General features: G+C 33.4%; 1 long non-coding RNA gene across 8 annotated transcripts in view; it reads left to right on the top strand.

The window, feature by feature from the left end:
* Positions 1–23,919, top strand: part of LOC112819670 (uncharacterized) — a 151,532-nt gene that overhangs the window by 97,228 nt on the left and 30,385 nt on the right. For all 8 annotated transcript variants that reach the window (XR_012376818.1, XR_012376824.1, XR_012376817.1 and 5 more), the window contains one exon: positions 3,781–3,911. This is a non-coding gene — a long non-coding RNA (uncharacterized lncRNA). The remainder of the gene's footprint in view (positions 1–3,780; positions 3,912–23,919) is intronic.

The following is a 23,919-nucleotide window of genomic DNA, read 5'->3' as shown; positions in this document are numbered from 1 at the left end:
TTTGCATTTTTTTAAGTCTAGCTAAAGTTTTCTCATTTTTGTTGATTTTTTTTTTTTTCCAAAAAGCTGACCTTTGGTTTAATGATTCTCTCTGTTGCTTTTCTCTATTTTGTTTTTCTTGGCTTGTTTATTATTTCTTGTTTATTATTTCTTTCCTCCTCTCAGCTTTGGGTTTCATTTGTTGTTCTTTTTCTATTTCCTTAACGTGTGAAGTTGGGTTGTGGACGTGAGATCTTTTTTAAATGGAGGTATTTACAGCCATAAATTTCCCACGAACCCTTCTTTTGCTGCCCCCTATACATTTTTGTATGTTGTATTTTTATTTTCATTTATCTCAAAGTATTTTTTGTGTCTCCTAGTGATTCCTTACTTGATCTACTGGTTGCTTAAGAGTATGTTGCTTAATTTCCAGGTGTTTGAGTTTTCCTTCTGGTATTGATTTCTAGCTTCATTCCATTGTGGTCAGAGAAGATACTTTGAATGATTTTAATATTTTTTTTAAATTTGAGTTGTCTTATGGTATAACATATGGTTTATTCTAGAGAATATTACAATGCAGTTGAGAAGAATAGATATTCTGCCATTGTTGGCAGTGTTTTGTACATGTCTGTAAGGTCTAGTTGGGTTTATAGTATTATTCAGGTCCTCTCTTTCCTTATTAGTTTTCTGTCTATGTGTTCTATCCATTATTGAAGTATGAACATATGAAGGCTGTTGAAGTTTCCAACTATTACTATATACTGTCTTTCTCCCTTCAATTCTTTAATTTTAATTTATTGAGGAACCTCCAAACTGTTTTCCATGGTTGCTACACCAGTTTGCATTCCCATGAACAGTGCATGAAGGTTTTTTTTTTCTCTACATCCTCACCATAGATGTTTATAATTGTTATATCTTTGTGGTGAGTTGATCCTTTATCACTATAAAATGTCTTTGTCTCTTGTAACAGTTTTTGATGTAAAGTCCATTTGCTCATATTAATATTGTGAACTGGGCTCCCTTTTTGTTACTATTTTCACATAATACCTTTTTCCTTCCTTTCAGTTTCAACTTGTGTTTTTGGGTGTAAAATGAGTCTCTTATATGCAGTTATAGTTGTGTCATTTTTTTTTAATTCATTCTACCAATAGTTGTCTTTTATTTTATTTTATTTTTTCAAATTTTTATTTAAATTCTAGTTAACATATAGTGCAGTGTTGGTTTCAGGAGTAGAATTCAGTTATTCATCACTTATATAAAACACCCAGTGCTCGTCATATCAAGTGCCCTCCTAAATTCCCATCACCCATCTAGCCCATCCCCCCACCTGCCTCCATCACCCCTGTTTGTTTTCTATCTTTAAGAGTCTCTTATGGTTTGTCTCCTCTCTTTTTTTTTTATCCCCCCTCCCATATGTTCATCTGTTTTGTTTCTTAAATTCCACATAAGAGTGAAATCATACAGTATTTCTTTTTCTCTGACTTATTTCACTTAACGTAACACACTCTAGTTCTATCCATGTTGTTGTGAATGGCAAGATCTCACTCTCTTTGATGGCTAATATTCCATTGTGTTTATATACCACATCTTCTTTATCCATCAGTTGATGGACATTTGGGCTCTTTACATAGTTTGGCTATTGTTGATAATGCTGAATAGCTGTCTTTTAATTGATTAGTTTAGCCCATTTACTTTTATAGTGATTATTCTATAAAAGACTTATTTCTGCCATTGTGCTGTTTGTTTTCTATGTGTCATTTTTTTGTTGTTGTTCCTCAATTCCTCATTGCTCCCTTTTGTGTTTGATTTTTTTTTTCTAGTATACCATTTTGATTCCCTCTTCATTAACATTTTTTTTATTTGAGTATAGTTGACACACAGTGTTACATTGGCTTCAGGTGTATTCATTTCTTTTTATGTATATTTTTAGTTATTTTCTTAGTGGCTACCATGGGGATTACAGTTAACATCCTAAATTTATGAAAATTTTGTTTGAATTGATAGCAGCTTAACTTCAGTTGCATGTATTTCTAGCTTTATCCTCTCCTTTATGCTGTTATTGTCACAAATTGCATTTTTATGCATTGTGTGCCCATTAACATAAATTTATAATTATTATTTTGTGCCTGTCTTTTAAATGATACAGGAAATAAAAAGAGTTATATACCAAAAATGCAATAATACTAGGTTTTATATTCACCTATGTGGTTAACTTTATCAGTGATCTTTATTTCTTTGTATGGCTTTGAGTTAGTCTAATATCCTTTCATTTCAGTTTGAAGTACTTCCATTAGCATTACTTATAGAGAACATCTACTAGTAGTGAATTCCTTTAGCTTTTGTTTATCTGGGAATGTTGTAATTTTTTTTTTTTCATTTTTGAAGCATTGTTTTGCTGAATACAGAATTCCTGGTTGCATTTTTTTCCTTTCAGTTCTTTAAGTATATTGTTCTCCTATCATTTGCCCTTCATTGTTTCTGATAAGAAATAGGCCATTAATCCCTCTTGAGGATGCCTTGTATATGATGAATTGCTTTTCTCTTGTTGCTTTCACAATTTTTTCTTTCCACAATTTGATAATAATGTGGTGTGGATTTCTTTGTCCTCCTTAGAGTTTATTGACCTCCTTGGATGTGTATATTCATATCTTTCATCAAATTTGGGACACTTTTGGAAAATATTTCTTCAAAAATTTTTTTTCTGCTTTTCCTTTCTCTTCTCCTGCGACTCCCATAATGTATATATTGGTATGTTGATGGTGTCCCATCTTAGGCCCTGTTAATTTTGCTTTGTTTTTATTTTTCTCCCCATTCTGGGCAATTATAATTGCTCTGTTTTCAGATGTGAAGATTCTCTCTTTTGCTTGCTTATATTTGCTGTTGAATGCCTCTCATTGACATTTTTGTGTTATCTTTTGTACTTTTTAGCCCCATAATTTCTACTTTGATTTTTTAATGATTTCTCTTTGTTGATATTCCTTATTTGTTCGTACATACTTTTCCTAATTTACTTTGGTTCTTTGTCCATGGCTTTCTTCAGCTCACTGAGCATATTTAAGGTAGTAAATTAAAGTATTTGCCTACTAAGTTCAGTGTTTGGGCTTTTTAAAGATGGTTTCTGTCAGTTTCTTTTTCTATGAATGAGTAATATTTTTTCATTTATGTGCTTTATAATTTTCTTGTTGATATCTGGACATTTTGAATATTGTAATGTAATTCTCAAAATCAAATTCATTCCTCTACACCAAGGATTGCTATTGTTACTTGATGAAGGCTGCAGTCGTTTATTTGTTTATTGACTTTTCCATGTTGTTTTTGCAGACTATTTCTTGTCATTTGTGGTCACTGAAGTCTATAGTCTGTTATCTCTGTGGTCAGCCAGTGACCTGACAGAGATTTCCTTAAATACCTGGATCCACTGAGGGGAAAAAATTTTAAAAGGGTATTATGTCTCTGTGACTTCTTTCAGTGATGCAAGCAAAGCAACCTGCTGGGTTGAACCAATGGCCAGGCCTCTGTGTTGGCCTCACAGTGAACTGCCATGTAGATCAAAACACAGAACTTTAGTTTTTAGAGGAGAAGGTCTCTAGTGTCTTCCCTGATGTCGGAAAGCTGCATCCCCATGGTTATTTTTGGCAGGGCTTGTGGATTGTAGCTGCTATGTGTAATGCTAAAATTCACTAAAATTTAGTCTCTTTCTTCATCAAGTACTCCCCTGGATGCTACAAGTGTTCAACTAGACTCCAGAGTTCTGAAATAGTTGTTTCTAACAGGTTTTTGTTTTGTTTTTGTTTTTACCAGCTTGATAGTTGTTTGGTGGAGGGACTGATTCTAGAGCTTCCTACTCTGTCATCGTCCATGATACTACTCCCCACTGTGTTCATTTTTAAAAGTGTTCCAGTTAGGACATTAAGTTTTATGGTCATCCATGGGTAAGTAAATGACAAGTACAAGAGACAGAGATGAAAAGAAGTTCTTATAGAAAGTATGAACTATTAGGATCATCAATAAATATTTATTGACTACTCAAAAAAGATAAGCTGTCAGGTGAATGCTACAGGTCTTTCCTAGTTTTAGTTCTATTTAGTTTCTGCCTGTTAGGAAGTTTTTATATTAGTCTAGCATGGGTACAGGAATGCCTTTGTTGTTAGGATTGACCAATCACATTGATTTTTATCATGGGTTTGTATATAGGGTATTATAACATGTAAACTAAGAGGTGGAATCTGTGGAACAGCTGTATCTCTTGTTCCAGACATGGGTGCCATATTGTCTGTCTTTCTACTTGATCCCCTTCTCAAATCTGTAGGTGGGTCATGAACAATTGCTTCATGGCTGTGTGCAGCCTGCAGGCCTTATGTTGTGTAGGACTGCTATAGACAATGCTTTTTAGTTGGGCAGAAAAGTTGCTGCATTGGCTTTCCTCCCATTTCAGAAAGCTGAGTATATGCTGTTACTGCAGCATTTTGTCAATGCCAGCTCAAGGAGCAAGATCCTGGGATTGAAAATCAAACTAGGGGCTCCAAATGGTGATAAAGACCCACTGCATTTTGACTATTGAGTCTGAATATATTTATACTCACATGGAGGTGCTTTTTTGAACATGGGTTAATATGCATTTACTCATTCTGGAAATTTATGAGATTTCACCTGATTTTAGAGTCCCCATTAAAGTTTTTGGTACTACTTGGAAAATAATAATAGAGTACATTTGGGAAAAATGCTTTCAATGAGAGATCTTTCATTATCTGGCTGACTGTCTCTCCATCACTCCCACACATACTCAGAATGCTACAAGTGATAGCAAATTTAATGTTTTTAAAATATAAGTGAATAAAAGTGGAAAAGTGAAAATGACTTGTTTACCTTTTTTTGTTCTGTATTGAAAATGCATAAATTAATGTTAGTGAAATTAAGTAAAATAATTTCCTATTTCTCTAAGTAGCCAGATTTTATGGTTGAATTTTAAATTGTAGAAAGGGGGCTGTGATGGAACTCCTATCAGAACATCAGCTGTATCATATGAAAGGACTGCATATAGTATCTTGATAGTATTAAAACCTCTTTAGAATATTTTTAATTATAATTAAAATGTATACATTATAATCATCTACAAAACAAAATAGTTTTAATCTTTTCCATAGTTTTCCATGTGATTTTAATGCTGTGTACATTAGTATTGGTGCTTGAGTTTGATATTACTTTTGCTAGCGTTAAAATTGTTAACACCGTAGCTTTGTAATGCATATTTGAATATTTAATTATGTTGCTATAAACAGCTTTGCTAATGTTATATTTTCAGTGAATATGATGGGCCTTCTGTTAGTGCTGGCATTTAAACAATCTTGCTTTCTATTTTCCTTTTGTATATACAATGAAAAGTATTCCCACCTGAGATTTCCCCAAAGTTTCACTTGGGAAACAGAACAAATTTGAAGGATGTTTTCTATATGTTGCTCAAATCAAGCTTTGCTTTGAATCAAGCCAAATGATGAAAACATAGTCCAGCCTTCTTTCCAGCAGAATGCAATTACCTCTAAGGCCTATAGTAAAAAGACCAACTAATTGAGAACATTTGTCTTTGTTTTTAGTTAGCAAAAATTCTTAATAAGAATGTCCATTTTCTAAATTCTAAAAAGTTGGGTTTATTTTTAAAGAATTAAAAGTTGGGAGCTCTGGAAATTAAAGCATATGCAGGTTACTCTCTTCCTCAAGGGGACATATACTACTGCTGTGCTTGTGTGAAGTAATAATGAGATACCATAAGCAAACAGTAGATGATTCATGTCAGATGGTTCTTCAATAACGTTAGGGGGGAAAAAGCAGCTGATGTATGGGATATTGAAGGCAGATTAAGTTGTTAATGTATATTAGTATATTCTTAATTTCCTTTTAATTGAAAAAGACATATTGACTTTAATTAGAACCATTTCACAGGAACTGTCAATTAGCACATGTCAAACTAGTTAATTCAGAACAGAATTCTTTTAATTAGGGTCTGCTTTCCTTTAACTATGGGGCCAATGAAATCAGCCTTTCCTTATCTAGATTTTAAATGTCTCTAAGACATATAATACAAATGTAGACTCTTATCTATTATTAGAAGCCCATATGGATAACATTAAAATGATGATGCTGGCATTGTTCATGCAGCACAAATCAGAGTCCCTTTATGACTGTTAGAAAAAAATGGCTTTGAACAAAGACTATTTTAAATACCAGATTTATCCTACTTTAAAGAGACTACAAAATTTATGACATGCATGTTCACATTTAAAGTATTATTTAATACGTCTGCTCAAATAAATGGGCCTATTCAAACGTTTTGTGTGTTCTATCAGCCGAAGACACATAAAACATTGTCAAGCCATACAGCAACATTTTTTCCTTAAATGAACTGTAATCAAAAAGGGAAAACAGACTGAATGATTTTTTTTTGCACAACATAAAAATAGCATTGTTAACTTTCATTGCATCCAAAGATTTAATATGAATAGTTGATATGGTGACTAACCCACTAGTAGTAAGCTAATGTGGTCTTAGTAATCAGGCAGTGTAAAATCTGAAACGTGGCTTTTTCTTAATGTAACATTGTGGAATTGGACCATCTTGGTTACATTTCGCATGAGGATGACCATGTACAGTGAGCTTGGTGGGGCAGGGCTGTATGGTGTTTACCTACAAAATAGGTATACTCAATATTAGAAGATTTTTAAAAAAAGATTTTATTTTATTTTATTATTATTATTTTTTATTTTTTAAGGATTTTATTTACTTATTTAACAGAGAGAGACACAGTGAGAGAGGGAACACAAGCAGGGGGAGTGGGAGAGGGAGAAGCAGGCTTCCCCCTGAGCAGGGAGACCAATGCGGGGCTCAATCCAGGACACTGGGATCATGACCTGAGCTGAAGCCAGATGCTTAATGACTGAGCCACCCAAGTGCCCCAAGATTTATTTATTTTAGAGAGAGAGAGAGAGCAAGAGCGAGTGTGGGGGAGGGGCAGAGGGAGAGAATCTTCAAGTAGACTCCTTGCTGAGTGCGGAGCCCAACACAGGACTTGATCTCAGAACCCATGAGATTATGACTTGAGCCGAGACCAAGAGTTGATGATTAACCGACTGAGCCACCTAGGCTCCCCAAAAGAAGATTTTAAGTGGTGTATAAAGGAAAATTAATGTGAAGTCTAGCTTACTTTATCACATAAGATTTAGCCACTATTTTACTGAGTTAGAGAGTAAGCAAGGATTACAGGAATTAATAAAACAGAGTATTTATTTATTTATTTTTAATTTTATTATGTTATGTTAGTCATTAGTCATTATTATGTTATGTTAGTCACAATACATCATTAGTTTTTGATGTGGTGATCCATGATCCATTGTTTTTGTATAATACCCAGTGCTCCATGCAGTACGTGCCTTCCTTAATACCCATCACCGGTCTAACCAATCCCTCCTCCCCCCTCCCCCTCTATGTTTCTCAGAGTCCATAGTCTCTCATGGTTCATCTCTCCCTCCAGTTCCCCCCCTCATTTTCCCCTTCCTTCTCCTAATGTCCTCCATGCTATTCCATATGTTCCACAAATAAATGAAACCATATGATAATTGACTTTCTCTGCTTGACTTATTTCACTTAAGCATAATCTCCTCCAGTCCCATCCATGTTGATGTAAAAGTTGGATATTCATCCTTTCTGATGGCTGAGTAATATTCCATTGTATATATGGACCACATCTTCTTTATCCATTCATCTGTTGAAGGGCATCTGGGCTCTTCCCACAGTTTGGCTATTGCGGACATTGCTGCTATGAACATTGGGGTGCATATGGCCCTTCTTTTCACTACATCTGTGTCTTTGGGGTAAATACCCAGTAGTGCAATTGCTGGGTCATAGTGTAGCTCTATTTTTAAATTTTTGAGGCACCTCCACACTGTTTTCCAAAGTGGCTGTACCAACTTGCATTCCCACCAACAGTGTAAGAGGGTTCCCCTTTCTCTACAACCTCTCCAACATTTGTTGTTTCTTTCCCTGTCCATTTTTGCCATTCTAACTGGTGTAAGGTGGTATCTCAATGTGTTTTGATTTGAATTTCCCTGATGGCTAATGATGATGAATACTTTTTCATGTGTCTGTTAGCCATTTGTATGTCTTCTTCAGAGAAGTGTCTTTTCATATCTTCTGCCCACTTCTTGATTATTTGTTTTTTGTGTGTTGAGTTTGAGAAGTTCTTTATAGATCTTGGATACCAGCCCTTTATCTGTAGTGTCATTTGCAAATATCTTCTCCCATTCTGTGGGTTGCCTTTTTGTAAAACAGAGTATTTAAAAAGCTAATGTCTGGATTCCAAAGAGAATTATCTAGTATGTACTCTCATATTTGTTCACTTGTGGTAGGTACATTTAACTTAATGATAACCATAGTGTTCCTTTCTAAAGTGTGCTGTAGTATACCTACCAGTAGCTGCATTTGTGGCAGTTGAATTAAATGAATTGTAGTAATCTACTTTTGGTTAACAGGCAAAACAACAAGAGCAGTAAACAAGAAGATGAATAAAATGCAACCAAAAAACTCCCCTTTTCTTCCAGAGTTGACCTCTTTCTTCTGAACTGTTCTTAGAGGTACCTCAGCTCTCTACTGTGTGTTTGAGAGACACAGCTTACATTTAACAATTCCATATTTTGTTTCAATCTGTAGCTTTTAACTTTTTTTGGTGCCATATAGTCACTTGAGTCTGTGATTAAAGATATTAGTCCTCTTACCAGAAAAATGGGCCTAGGCATACATGCACTCAGTGTTCAGGGTGGTAAATCTTAATAAAAAATAATTTGATACAGCCTGCTGAAGGATGAAACCTCAGTTGTAATTGACTACTTGTAGTGTCACAGGCACTGTGATTGGTCTGGGAATGTAAGATGAGTTACCTTAACATCTGACTAACTGTGACAAATTATTTAAACATTTTCAGAAATTACTATGTGATTCTTTTTTTTTTTTTAACCTTTTTTACTTTCTGAACTGGTTAAAAATTGGCATATATTTACAAACCTTATACAAGTTTTAAATATGACAAGATTGACAATTTTACATAAAAATTGTCTGAAAAATATGAAAACAGTAGATGAGACTAATTTTATAAGTTTAATTCAACAGATTTTATTAATCATTTCCATCTTAATTGTAATTCTATCTTGGTTAATAATCTTAGGTGATATTAATACTACAATTTTGGTCCATATTTTTCTGTTTATTCACTTAAGTTGTATAATTTATGATTATTTATGAAGAAGACATAAAGCATACTGATAAAATTTTTACAAGTTGGTCTTATTTAAACTCTAAACTGTGCAAATAATCTTGGATGTGGTGCTAATTAATTTCTTGATTATCCATGACTCACTTATCCATGCTGTGCCACGGTTTAAATTTGAACACAGTTTTGAGAAATATCAACACATGCAGAATCTGTTCCTCTACTAGATACTCTTAATTCCTTTGTATCTTCAGAGGGGTAATTTTTGGGGTGTGTGTGTGCACACACATTTAATCTTTAAGAGTCTACTGTAGCACTGTTGAATATATATGTATATAAAGTATACATACTTGGTGTGCTTTAGTCCCACTTTGCTCCTTGATTGTCTGTAGCAGTTTAAATTGCTTTGCCTATTTCAGCATATGTAAAGTTGACCTTTGGTGCATTCATCAGCAACAAAAAGTTTGACCTTTGGAAATTTACAGGATACATGAGCCTTAACTTGGTTTAATGATCTTAATGGTATAGATGGTGTAGATTTTATATATTGGTAAAAATAGGCAAAAATTATTCAGAACATATGTTTGTGAATCAAAACCATAGCCATTTAATTCTGACTTGGTTAGCAGCATTTTAACAGATTATTTAAATTATTAGGAGCTATTATTTTATTTTTTTTTTAGATTTTATTTATTTGACAGCGAGAGAGGGAACACAAGCAAGGGGAGTGGGAGAGGGAGTAGCAGACTTCCCACGGAGCGGGGAGCCCGATGCGGGGCTCGATCCCAGGACCCTGGGATCATGACCTGAGCCAAAGGCAGACACTTAAAGACTGAGCCACCCAGGTGCCCCAGGAGCTATTATTTCAAATAGCTTTATCTAAATAGGAAAATTATAGAAATCACTGGAATGCTTTATGTAAAGGAAAGTAGCTTTCAGATTAAAATTTTTAATTGTTGGATTTTAAGAGTTAAATGGAAATTTTCTTAATTATTTCATCCACTTCTAGATCTTTAATCAATATGGTACTGATTTTACTAGGGACTAAATGCACCATCCTGTATGTGGGATTTCTTTCTCCATATATATGTAACTATCCCCACCCCCGCAGCCTCTGACATACACATATCTTTTCTACCTAATGATTAAGAGTTGTCTAAAATATTAATTATATATAATATTATAATTTAGTAAACTTTATTTTTTATATCTTGAGTGAGAGTGTGTTCATGTATCTTTTGGAAAGTGACAGGGAAATATATATATAATATATGTGTGTGTGTATATATATGTACATATATATATAGTCAGCCGTTCTCAGGTTAGTTTGGTTCAGTACCCCAAATATTTATTAAACACCTCTTATTTTCAGAAATAGTTAATATTAGGTATTATCTTGTTAAACATTAGTTAAAATGTTTATTTGTCTTTCTCTTGACTCTGTAGAATCTGTTAAAAACTAATAATTTTCAGTAAATTAGCAGTTGCCTTTTTCAGAATTATTTAGTGCTTTATAGTTGAAATATTTTCAAGACTATTATCTTATGCAAGATGAACAATCCCATCATTACAGTTATTTCATTTCTTTCACTGATATCATTAGGTGTTCTGGCATATGGAAAAGCTGGGTTCAAATTCCAGTATCAGTACTTAGTAGCTTTGTAAACTTAGATAAATTGCCTAACTTCTTAGGTTCAGTTCCCTCCTCTGAAAAACGGGGATAATAATACCTACTTTATAATGTCGTATGGATTAAATGGAATATGTAAAGGGTTTAGCTTCTTGTCTTTTACATACTCAATAAATCTGGTTCCTGTCCCTTTCTCAGTTTTGTTGTACTAACTGCCTTTATTGAGAAATGCAGTGTTTTTTTGTACTAATTGCCTATACTGAGAAATTTGTTGTTAAATAAATTTACCCCTAGATGGAAATACAAATTGTTAACATGAATGCTCTACTATTTTGATAGTTAATAGATATTAACAGGGGAAGGGTATCTCTCTGTCCTTAGTGCTTCCAGTGAAACCAGCTTATGACAATCGTCTACTTAGGACCAGGAGTCCTTTCTTCACCATTTATGTGAAATATTTTATGACTATCACTCAGTGAAATGGCTTTTAACAAAAACCATTTGTTTATAATAGTTCAATGTAGAATATTAAAATATTCTTTTTTTTTCTTCAGTAAGTTGTATGCCTGATGTGGGGCTTGAACTCATGACCCCAAGATCAAGAGTTGCATGCTTTACTGACTGCACTCCCAAATATTTGTGAATAGCAATATTAGCTTCTAAAAATGTAAAAAAGATATATAAAAAGAGCCTATAATTGTACCAGCTAGAGGAAATCACTGTAAATATTTTGGTGTACTTTCTATGTATGTGCTGAGAATTTCATTAGCTCATTACATTTTATTCATAATTGTGATTTAAATGGCTACACAGTATTCATTTTTTAAACTAAGTTCTTTTTGAAGTTTGAATTTTTTTCCTGCTCCAATAAGTAAATTTAAGAGTCTCATGCTCTACCGACTGAGCTAGCCGGGCTCCTACCAATAAGTAAATTTAGAATGTACATCTTTATATATATAAACTTTATATGCATTTCTTATTATTTCTTTAGGATAATTCTTAGAAGTAGAATTATTGGTCAAGGAAAATTAACATTAACATTTGATAGGTATTAACCTAAGTTGCTTTCTAGCAAAGTGTCGATTTATACTCCCACTATCCCCAAATATGACCTTCTGACAAAAGAGTGAATTGCTTTTTGAATATACAGTTTGGCTAGTTGTTAAGTCAGTTGATTAATGTATAGTTTTTGGCTAATTGATTTTTGCCTAATTGATTCAGTTTGGCACTAATTTAGGAAGAGGCCAGATAACATTTTAATGACCCATGTGATCTCACGGGGGATTTCCTGAAGATAGCTTTTAATTTAAAAGTAATGTTTAAAGTAACATTTGGTGTAAGTGGTAGCTGGCATGCCAATTTCACTTAGTCATATTTTGATTTTTATATGTTATGAAGTCTCTTTGGGGGTAATTTCTATAGCAATTTTTAGAGGAAAATGAGATTCTTCTAATGTGCAATTAAAGTATTTGCATTATTGGCAATATATAGAGAGAATCTTAAGGGTAAAAGTCAGCTCATTTTATTTTGTAGTAAAATCAGAAATAGGAAAAATATGCTAACATGATAATATCTAATGAGGGAAATGTTCCATGCAGATATCTGTTTTTCTATTAATCCCTAAAATGACTCTATGCTTTTACTTATATGGGTAACATCAGATACAAACGTGTTACTAGGAATATATAGCCACTTACAAAAAGGATATGCACAATATGAGTTTAGAATTTTACTAAATTCTGTTTTAAATCTTTAGATAATGTAAGATTTGAGATTTCAACAAAGATATAATGTCTGCTGTGTATGCTACTTCCGAGAGTTATTTAGTTATTTTTCTCTTGTTTAGCTGCATTTACCACAGCTTATAACATAGGGAAACGAGAACTGGGTCCTGTATGATGGATCTTTTATGGGACACAGAGAAATATAATTTTACTTAGTTATTTTTTAACCCTCTATCTAGGCACACTGCAACCAATATTATTTTTATGATAGTATACATATAACATCATAAGCTCTCAAGCTAACAAAAAGGGCATGTGAAAGGAAAAGAGAAAATACAATTTTTGTTTTCATTGTTGTCAGTAGGAATTTTCATGTTTTCTTTGTACATTGAGCACCTTTTCATGTTTATTTTACTACACCGATAGCATTTTTGCATTTCAGTAACACCAACTTAGTGAAAATGAAAAAAAAATATTTGCTGCTCTTACTATTGTTCTAGATTTCTGTCCTGTAAATACTTATGTTTTATAGTTATGAGTTATTTCAGAATAGAAATGCTTTGTTTTAAGCTAGATTAGGCTGCTAAATAAAGTAAATTTGGACCTTTCCCTTCATGGTTGGTAAATATGTTGTGGTATTAATACAGACAAATACAAACAGTTGTCATATTCTGCACTTGTCTTTTTCTCTACTGAGTACATGTCAGTGAAGGCACAGCTTTGGTAAGGGCTGGGGAAAGACATATACAGAAATGATCACCCTTTTGCATTGGTAATAACATCCTTCAGTCTTGAAACTCACAAAAGCAAGTAATAAAGCGACACTGCTAGCTACACATATTTTATACAAATTCTATCAGATTTAATAGTATTCTAGACTTGACTGTACAGTGACAGAGACAGGGTGTGTGGGTGTGGGGAGTTGGAAAGATGAAATAGGGAAAGATGTAGAGGAGAATAATACTCTAGGCATTTGATTTTTAATTTGTAGAATTAACTTTTTTTTCTTTTAAGTCTTGAACTTACGGTTATAATTGAAGTTAATTTAAGCATAGTTACCAAAGTAATGAAATAAATCATTTATGACTTGACATCTTGTTTGTTATTGAATATATTGATTAGCTGTAAGTAGGTCATCATGTAGTTTATAAATCTTAATGCTTTGTCATTTGAGAATATGCCTTATATTAAAAAAAAATAAGCCCATTTCTCCTTGCTTGGATTTTTCTTTGCTCTCGAGGATTAACGGGCAAAGCATGAACTTCGTTATGAATTTCTCCTAAAATTCTGATTTACAGTTTACTTTCTTTTTTTAAATTTTATTTTATTATGTTATGTTAATCACCATACATTACATCATTAGTTTTTGATGTAGTGTTCCATGATTCATTGTTTGCGTATAACACCCAGTACTCCATGCAGAACGTGCCCTCTTTAATACCCATCACCAGGCTAACCCATCCCCCTACCCCCCTCCCCTCTAGAACCCTCAGTTTGTTTCTCAGCGTCCATAGTCTCTCATGGTTCGTCTCCCCCTCCGATATCCCCCCCTTCATTTTTCCCTTCCTACTATCTTCTTTTTTTTTAAACATATAACGTATGATTTGTTTCAGAGGTACAGGTCTGTGATTCAACAGTTTTACACAATTCACAGAGCTCACCATAGCACATACCCTCCCCAATGTACAGTTTACTTTCTTAAGACTCAGTTTGAATTACAGAGATCATGTTCTACCTGTAACCACTTATGGGAGGTTTCCAAATGAGTAAGTTGACCTTCTGGGATAAGAAATTTTGAGAGGTATTTAAAATTAATATGTTGGCTGCTGCTAAGGTGTTAGAGTTTGTTCTTCAAAAAGTCCAGTTGAATGCCAGTGTCATTTGGTGAGGGGTGGGGATATACAATCATTTATAAGCCTGATGGTACGGTTTTGTCAATTTTCTTTTCTTCTTCTTCTTTCTTCTTCCGTTAATAGGCACCAGGATCAACTTAAAAAAAGGTAATGTCAGGCTTAGGATTTTAGCAAATATACTTTAGTGGATATGTCATGAGTTTTTTAATGGAGTGGGAGGTTAGAAATCAAAGATGTTGATTGTTTTTTGTAAAACATGGTGCCTATAGTTAACAAGATGATAGTTGAACTTTAAAATATGTTAAGAGGATAGATCTCATGTTAAGTGTTCTTAGGACAGAACAAAATAAAGACACAAGAGAAATACTAGGAAAATTTTGGAGATAATAGATATGTTTATAGTACCTTGATAGTGGCGATGGTATTAGGGGTGCATGTATATGTCCAAACCCATCACAATGCATACATTAAATATGTGCAATTTTTTTATATCAATTATACCCCAATAAAGATAAGCAATGCATGTTGATTGTATTTTAAAGATATATCTGGAGAAGGAAGAGAAGAAAATTAAACAGATGAAGACATAAAGCATTCAGTTCTTGATGTAAGACTTTGTTAAAGGGAATAGCTTTATGATTCTCTGTTTCAGTCTATTGCCTTCATGATGAGTGTGATACTGCTGATAATGATGTTGGTGTTCTCCTTGGCATTTAAAGGAATATCAAATATATTCTTAATAGTTTCTCATTAGAGAGCTTTTCTTCTGCTGAGACTACTGATTCACAGGAAGAAACTCTTTGAGTGTAATCTACAAGTGAAAAAAACAGTTTATGACAGAGGAAGCAAAAGAGGAGGAGGTAAAGAGACAGGAAAAGTGGATAGACGCTGAGAATAAACATTAGAGGAAGGAAGATGAGAGAGAATAGGTGAGATTAAAAAAAAAAAGATTTTTCTCCTTTCAGCTCAGGCCTCAACCAACTGCAGCCTGGCTTCCTTTTGCATCCATCCTGCCGATCATCCTCAAGCTACTAAAAAATCTCTCTAACTCTGGTGCTAATCCAGTTCCTCCAGACTTTTGTCTGGAGGTCATCTGAAGAGCTTAGTTCTGTAGTCTCTTGAGTAATAGTGATTTGAAGTCTTATGCTCTGATAGCCTATCTTTAGGGCATATTACCAAATCCAATATTTATTTGGTGTAATTATTCCAAAGAAAGAAGATAAAATGCTTCCCCCTTCCCTTGATAACCTTCCTGCTTACAACAGAGGGTAGAAGTATATCTGTCTACAATGTCACATGTTCAAGGGATTCCCTAATTTTTCTAAAATAACTTGTTATTTTTTTGGAAACTCCCAGTTTCTATTTTGAACTTCTATTCAGCCCAGGTGACTGAAATTTTAATCTTAATTAGGGGTCTCTTACTTTTTCAATTTCTCTTACCTCTCCTAATTCTTGGAGTGGTGGGTCCTACTAGACATCTTCATCTTTTCACAGTGGTGGCATTTGTAGAAATGCTCATCCTTTCATTTTATTTCTGAAGTTATGGGTCATCATAGGTTGCTGCTCATTCCTCATTCTCATTCACAAGGTATTAGCTGCTAAAGCAACTCTTCTTAGAATTTCCATGCTATTGATAACATTGTAATCTTTCTGTGATCCCCAGACTCCACTAAGATATGGGGAATTCTGTGAGACTGCTCCTTGTCTAAGCTTTTCTGGGCCTGAGTGGGGCCTGGGAAATTCTGAGGATAGTATTTTGTTTGCCTCTTACATTATCCCTTTCAGTTCTGTGGGATCTTCCTACCTTCCTGAGTCTGTACCTAGGAAGTAGGCCACAGATTGCCTCTGTTCTCTTGTAAAAACAATTGTCTAAATCCATCGTTCCTTTGACTTTTCTTTTCCCCATTCAGGGAATTTTCAAGTCTAGAGGGTGAGGAAGTCTTATTTTTCTTTGTTTTTAGAGTGCTCTAAATCTGTTTCCTGTGCCAGATATTGCAAATACATGGGTTGAATTTGACCCACAGAAGTGCATTTTACTTGGGAAGTATTTCAAAAATTGGGCAAATTCACATAAAAATCCGAATTTCCAGATTTTTTGGGGGTGGGGTGGAAAGAATGATCTGGCAACACTGGACCCACATTTCTATATGGTAAAAATCAGTTGGAGCTGTATAGTGGCTCCTTAACAGGGTTTGCTCATTCCAATCCCCACATTCCCTTTTTTGTTTTGTATTACTCACCCTCCTGACTTGGTAAGCGTATGTTTTGAATCCTTCCTACTTATTCTCAAGGCCCAGGATTTTGAAATTCATAGGTTAGGAAAAAGACTCCTTATTTCTACTTTCTGCTGTCACTGCTTTTCTTGAGGCAAGGTGAGCCTAGCTACTGCTTGAATGGAGGAAGAATCCTAGAATAGGGGAAAAAATTAGCTAGTATTTAAAAACTTTTAAACCACTACAAGATATTATTAGAATTTTACTTATTTAAAAATATTTTGTCAAGTTGATTTTTAAAATTCAGCTTGAGGTATAAATTATATAAAGTTCACCAATTTTAAAGGTGTAATCCAAACTGTTTTCCAAAGTGATTGTATCATTTTACATTCCCACTAACGATGTATGAAAGTTCACCTAACAGTCTTGTTATCATTTAGTGTTATCAGTGTTTTAATTTTAGTCACTCTGGTGGATATGTTGTATCTAGTTACATCTCATTGTGGTTTTAATTTGCATTTTCCTAATGATTAAGGATGTTCAGCATCTTTTCATGTGCTTATTTTCCATTTGTATATATTGAGAAGTGTCTGTTTAAAATCTTTGGTCTATTTTAGAAAATTGAGTTCTTACCTTATTTTTGAGTTATAAGAGATCTTTTTTTTTTATAAAGATTTTATTTATTTATTTGACAGAGAGAGACACAGCGAGAGAGGGTTTGGTGTGGGAGTGGGGGAGTGGGAGAGGGAGAAGCAGGCTTCACTGCCGAGCAGGGAGCCTGATGTGGGGCTCTATGCGGGGCTCCATCTCAGGATCCTGAGATCATGACCTGAGCTGAAGGCAGACACTTAATGACTGAACCACTAGGTGCCCCGAATTATAAGAGCTCTTAAGTATTATGGATTAAAATCCTTTATCAGGTTAATCTTTCGCAAATATTTTCTCCCATTTTCTTAACGGTATTTTGAAAAGCAAAAGTTTTTACTTCTTTTTTTAAATTTTTACTTCTGATAAAAACCAATTTGCTGATTTTCTTTTTTTATAGTTCATATCTTTTGTGTCCTATCACAAGAATTTAATCGAGGGTCACAAAGATTTTCTCATATGTTTTCTTTAAGAAATTTTATAGTTTTTGCTCTTACATTTATGTCTGCAATCCCTTTTGGATTAATTTTTATATAAAGTGTGAGGTGTAAGGGTGGAGTTACATCTTTTTTACATGTGAATATGTAGTTGTTTCAGCTGTCTTTGTTAAAGATACCACTCTTTCCTCATTGCATTAATTTAATGCATTTGTTGAAAATTGGTTGATCATAGATATATTCTAACATATTCTGTACATTGATCTGTCTTTCTTTTAGTCAGTATTAGACCATCTTGGTTATGACAGCTTAAATGTAAGTCTTGAAGTAAGATAGTCTAAGTCCTCTGACTTTGCTTTTTTTTTCTTCTTTCAAGATTCTTTTAGCTGTACTAGGTGTTCTGTATTTTCATATAAATTTTAATTAAAACATTTTTAAAAAAGTAATCTCAAACAGCAACAACAACAAAGAAAAAACAAAGTAATCTCTACCCCCAACCCAAATGCAGATCACATGTATATTGTCAATATGGTGAATTACACTGATTTTTCAAAAGTTAAATTTTATATTTCTGAAACATGCTTTTTCTATATTTTTTGAGATTCTCTTTTTTTCTGTTTTTTTTTTAGTTAATATGATTGATGAATTACATTGACTGATTTTGAATGTTAAACCAATCTTGTTTTTTTGGACAAATTTCATTTGATCATTATGTATTATCCTTTTTATATATTGTGGGATTCACTCTGCTAAAATTATGTTAAGGAGTTTTGCCTTTCTTATTCATGATAGATATTGATTTTTGGTTTTCTTGCAATATCATTGCTTGGATTTTTAGAATGAGTTGGGAAGTATTTCCTTTGCTTCCATTTTCTGGAAGAGTTTGTGGAGAGTTGATAACATTTCTATGTTAAATGTTTATAGAACTCATCATTGAGGCCACATGGACCTGGGATATTCTTTTTGGCAAATTTTTAAAAGATGTAGGAGTACTAAGTTTTGGTAATTTTTATCTTTCAGGGAATCCATTTCATCTGAGTTGTCAAACTTAGTGGCATAAAATAATTTATGATTTTTTCTTACTATTTTAATGTCTATAATATCTATGGTGATGAACTCTTTTCTATTTCTGTTATTGGTAATTTGTATCTTCTCTTTTTGCCTTGACTAGTCTAATTAGTTTATCATTTTTATCAATCTTTTGAAGACCCAGCTTTTTATTTTATCAGGTTTTCTTTATTGTTAGACCTTCTTCTATTTTACTGCTTTCTACTCTTTATCATTTTCTTCCTTCTGTTAATTTTCAATTTAATTTGCTCTTTATTTTTCTTTTTCTTAAAGTGGAAGGTGTTCCAAATATTTTATTGTTATCGATTTGTAATTTTAATTCTGTTTAGTGTGGAGAATTTACTTTGCATATTAATTATTTTAAATTTATTGAAACCTTTTTTATGGCCCAGTTTATGAGATGTTTTGATGAGTATTTCATATTTACTTCAAAAGAATGTATATTTTGCTATTGTTAGTTGTAGTGTTGTTGGTTCTATACATGTCAATTAAGTCAAGTTGGTTGATAGTATTGATAGCCTTAGTGATTTTCTGTGTATTCTATCCACTTGCTGTGAGGGGGCATTAAAATCTCTAGCTATAATTGCAAAGTTTTCTAATTTTTTCAAGTCTATTAATTTTGCTTCATGTATTTATGTGCCCAGTTATTAGGTGCATACAGCTTTAATATTGTTTTGTGTTCTTGATGCAGTAATCCTTTATCATTATGAAATGTTTATTTTTATCCTTGGTCATATGCCTTGATCTGAGGTCTACCCTATCTGATATCAATACAGACTCTCCAGCTTTCTTTTGGCTAATGCTTATATGGTATATCTTTTGCACTTTTTACTTTTGAACTATGTGTGTCTTTATATTTCAAGTAGATTTTCTCTTTTTTTCCCTTCCTTTATTTAAACCCAGTCTGGCAACCTCTAATTTAATTATTGATATGGTTGTAAATATATCATCTTAATATTTTTTCTATTTATCTCATCCTCTGTTTTGTTTATTTATTAGCTATCTACCTCTCTGCTTTAAAATTCTAGTGATTACTGTGGGTTTAAAATATATCTCCTTAACCCATCAGAGTCCACCTGTAAATAATATTATACCACTTCACATTTGGGTAAGAACTTTACCACAGTAAAGTCATATACTTTACTTATTCATATTTTATAAATCCTAGAATATATTGTAATTGTTTTGACTTAATATCAGTTATCTTTGACAGAGATTAAAAAATGTGAAAAACTGTCTATTATTTTTACTTACACATTTACATTTCTGATACTTCCAATCCCTTTTTGTAAAATTACATTTCCCTCTGGTATCATTTCTTCAGGATGAAGGGCTTACTTTAGCATTTCTTATAGTGCCAGTTTGCTAGCATTGATTTCAGGCAGTATTTACCTGCCTACAAAGGGTCTTTATTTTGCCCTCTTTTTTTGAAGATATTTCTTCTGGGTACAGAATTCATTTTGGGGTTTGTTTTTATTTTCAGTACTTTAAAGTTGTCGCTCCATTGTCTTGTGGCTTGCCTAGTTTTTGATGAGAAGTTCTCCATCATTCTTACCTTTATTCTCCTGCACAAAATGTCTTTTCTCTCTCTTTCTCTCTGGCTGTTTTACAGACTCTCTTTATTTCTTGTGTCTGACAGCTTGATTATGTTGTGGTTTGTGATGATCACTTGTGGTTTTCTTTAGGCTTATTCTACTCAGGATTTCATGAGTTTTCTTTATCTGTGGATTTATATTTTTCACCAAATTTAGAAAATTTATGGTGATTATTTAAAAAATATTTTTCTCTTATCTCAGTTCCCCCTGGGACTACAGTTACATGTATATTAATCTGCATGATATTTTCCTACAGGTAACTGAATCTCCATTCATTTTGTGAGGTCTTTTTCTGTTTGTGCTTCATTTGGGATGGTTTGCTGTCTTCTTGTTCACAGAGTTTTGTTGTTGTTGTTTTATTTTTGTTTTTTGGTGATCTTTATTTGGTGATTTATCCCACCCAGTATAATTTTCATTTCAGATTTTATCCTTCATTTCTAGAATTTGAGTCTTTTTAAAAATACCTTATATCTTTCTTCGATATGTTCATGTTTTCCACTACCTTCTTGAACTTAAGGAACATATGATAGTTGTTTTAATCTACCTTTCTGCTAATGCCACCATCTCTGTCATTCTGTTGATTTTTTTTTCCTTCTTTATGTTTCTATGGATTACTTTTTATCTGGTTATAGGCCATATTTTCCTACTTCTTTAATCTTATTGATCAGATACCAGACATAATGTATTTTATGATGCTGGGTGCTAGATTTTGTTATGTTCTTTAAAGAATGTTAGATTTTGTTCTGGCATGCAATTAAATTACTTGGGATCAGTTTTATACTTTAGTGGTTTGCTTTTGAACTTTGTTACAGTTTCTAGAGAAGCCTTTAGTCTAGCTGTTAGTCTCACTAACTTAAATTTGCTAAGTTAGCCTCAATGCTACTCTACTGATACTTCATGTGTTAAGTTGTCTTTCCACTCTGGCCTTTATGAACTATTCTTAGCTCAATATGACTGTGTTGTTTTTGGTGTTTCTTTCCTTTGCCTTGGGGAGTTTGACTTTATGCCAATGTGGATCAGTATTCATGCAAAGATTTGGGGAGATTCTCTGCACATCAGAGCTCTCTGTTTAGCTACCTCCTGCCCCACAGATTCTAGCTGTGTCAGATTACCCAGATGCCTTTCTGTCTATCTCTTAAGCTAATTGCTTAAGGCCCTGTTTGTATTCCTTGTTTTTGCTCTTAAGCCTGGAAAATGCTTCCAGGTAGTAAGGGCAACTGGAGGGCTCAACTAGTTTGTTTTCCTTCTTTTAGTAATTGTAGTTCTATGCTGTGTGTTACCCACTGTCTGAAAACTTGTTTTATATATTTTATTCAGTTTTCTAATATTTACGATTATAGGGCAATTTCCATAGCAATTTTCCTTCATGGGTGGAAGTCAAAGTCCTTGTCAAGCTGTTTTGTTAATGTTCTTCAAAAGTAACTATGTTATTATCTTTTTTTTGTACTTTAGATAAAAATATCTATGAATTTTAATAAAGTTTTAATGTATTCCACACTATAGTATAATTAATTGCTTTAAAGCAATATATTTTTTAATAGAAACAGTTTTTAGTTATCTTTATAATAGGGGAGGGAAACAGGGAGAGGGAGAAAGAAACTCAAGCAGACTCCCTGCTGAGCATGGAGCCTGATACAGGCCTTGATCTCATGACCCTGAGATCATGACCTGAACTGAAACTAAGAGTCAGACACTCAACTGACTGAGCCACCCAGGTGCCCCAACTTCACAGATCTTGATATGTTGCAAAGCAAGTTTTTTGAGGTTACTAGTCTACTCAAGACACTTTTAATGGTTTATCAGAACTATCTGCTGAAATTCCAGGTTGGATCACTAATCTCCCAGAAATACAGAAATGATATTTTGTTTTTCATTTATTTTTGTTGATGAACAGAGAAGGGTCTTTAAAAAGTTGTTTCCTTTAGGTGCCTCCCACTCCAGCAATTTTATATTTGGTCTTAGTACACAGCTCCAATAGGTATCTCTTTGTTTATGCAGAACAAACCAGTAATGCCAGCAGGCCTCTCGAAATAGAATTCCTAGGTTGTGTTTACTCTGCTGGATTCAAAACAGTAGAGCAGAAGATACTGTAATTCTGTAGAAACACTTGCTCTTGTGTAAGATTTACAATAAAATTGTTATAAAGTGGTGAGATTTATAATAAATTGTAATTGATTAGTTTCAATAATCATAGTACCTTTTTATTAATCTCTCAAGTAAAAGTGAAGAAATGTTAGGTTTAATAAACACATTAGGATGTGACCATTAGGAAAAGATAGTTAATGAATGGCTTGGTGTTAGTATTTTATAAGGTTAAAACACATTTCCTACTGAGTTATAGGAACAAAGGAGAAAGGTAAGGTGATCTATGTTGTGGCTGTAACTAGGTCTTAACAATTATACCACATAATTGGAGTGTTAGGTGAAAGAAAGAGAATATTTTGGTAAATATAGACTCTGTTCAGATTTAATGAGAGCTTTTGGTGTGGTTTACTTTATGATGCTTACAAGAAAATGAGGGTTATCTAGTTTTGCAATAACCCATTATTTTCAAGAAGCCCTGGGTAAATTTTACTGTCTTGTCATGAATATGCTTGTTTACATATTATAGTTTCAGGAAGTACTAATTCTTATATTGAATTCTAGTTTTCTAGTGTGTAGAGTTGCTCCCTTAGATATTTTATATAAGTAGTTTTTTAAATCCTAATTTTTGTATCCATTTATGTAGCAGCAATAAAAAGTTTTTACAGAATATATTTGTGTATATGAGAATCATTCCTATATTTTCTACTTGATAGAAGTGTTTGTTCTCAGCTGCCTGCCTGCTGTGATGGTTAATTTTATGTGTCAACTTGAGTGGGTCACGAGGTGCCAGAAATTTGGTCAAACATTATTCTGGGTGTGTCTGTGAAGGTTTTTTTGGATGAGATTAATATTAACATTTGAATTGTTAGACTGGGTAAAGAAGATTGCTGTTTTTTTTGTTTTGTTTTGTTTTGTTTTTAAAGAATAACAAAATTGATGAACTGTTAGCCAGACCATCAAAAAAGAGAGGACTCAAGTAAATAAAATCAGAAGTGAAGGAGGACAAATAACAACTGATGCCACAAAAAATAAAACGGATTATAAGAGAATGTGAAGAATAATTATATGCCAACAAATTGGACAACCTAGAAGAAATGGATGAATTCCTAGAAATATTACCTTCCAAAGCTGAATCAGGAAAAAATAGAAAATTTGAACACACCGATTATTAGCAATGGAATTGAATCAGTAATCAAAAAACTCTCAGCAAATAAAAGTCCAGGATCAGATGGCTACATGGGTGAATTCATTCAAACATTTTTTTTAATTTAAATTTATTTATTTGACAGAGAGAGACACAGCAAGAGAGGGAACACAAGCAGAGGGAGTGGAAGAGGGAGAAGCAGGCTTCCCGCAGAGCAGGGAGCCTGATGCGGGCATCGATCCCAGTACCCTGGGATCATGACCTGAGCCAAAGGCAGACGCTTAACGACTGAG

The sequence above is a fragment of the Callorhinus ursinus genome, unplaced genomic scaffold (assembly GCF_003265705.2).
Source record: "Callorhinus ursinus isolate GAN/ISIS: 27379988/994484 unplaced genomic scaffold, GSC_fseal_2.0 scaffold3, whole genome shotgun sequence".
Taxonomy (NCBI): Eukaryota; Metazoa; Chordata; class Mammalia; order Carnivora; family Otariidae; genus Callorhinus; species Callorhinus ursinus.
Note: the sequence above shows the minus strand (reverse complement) of the source record. Positions and strands in the feature narration are given on the sequence as shown.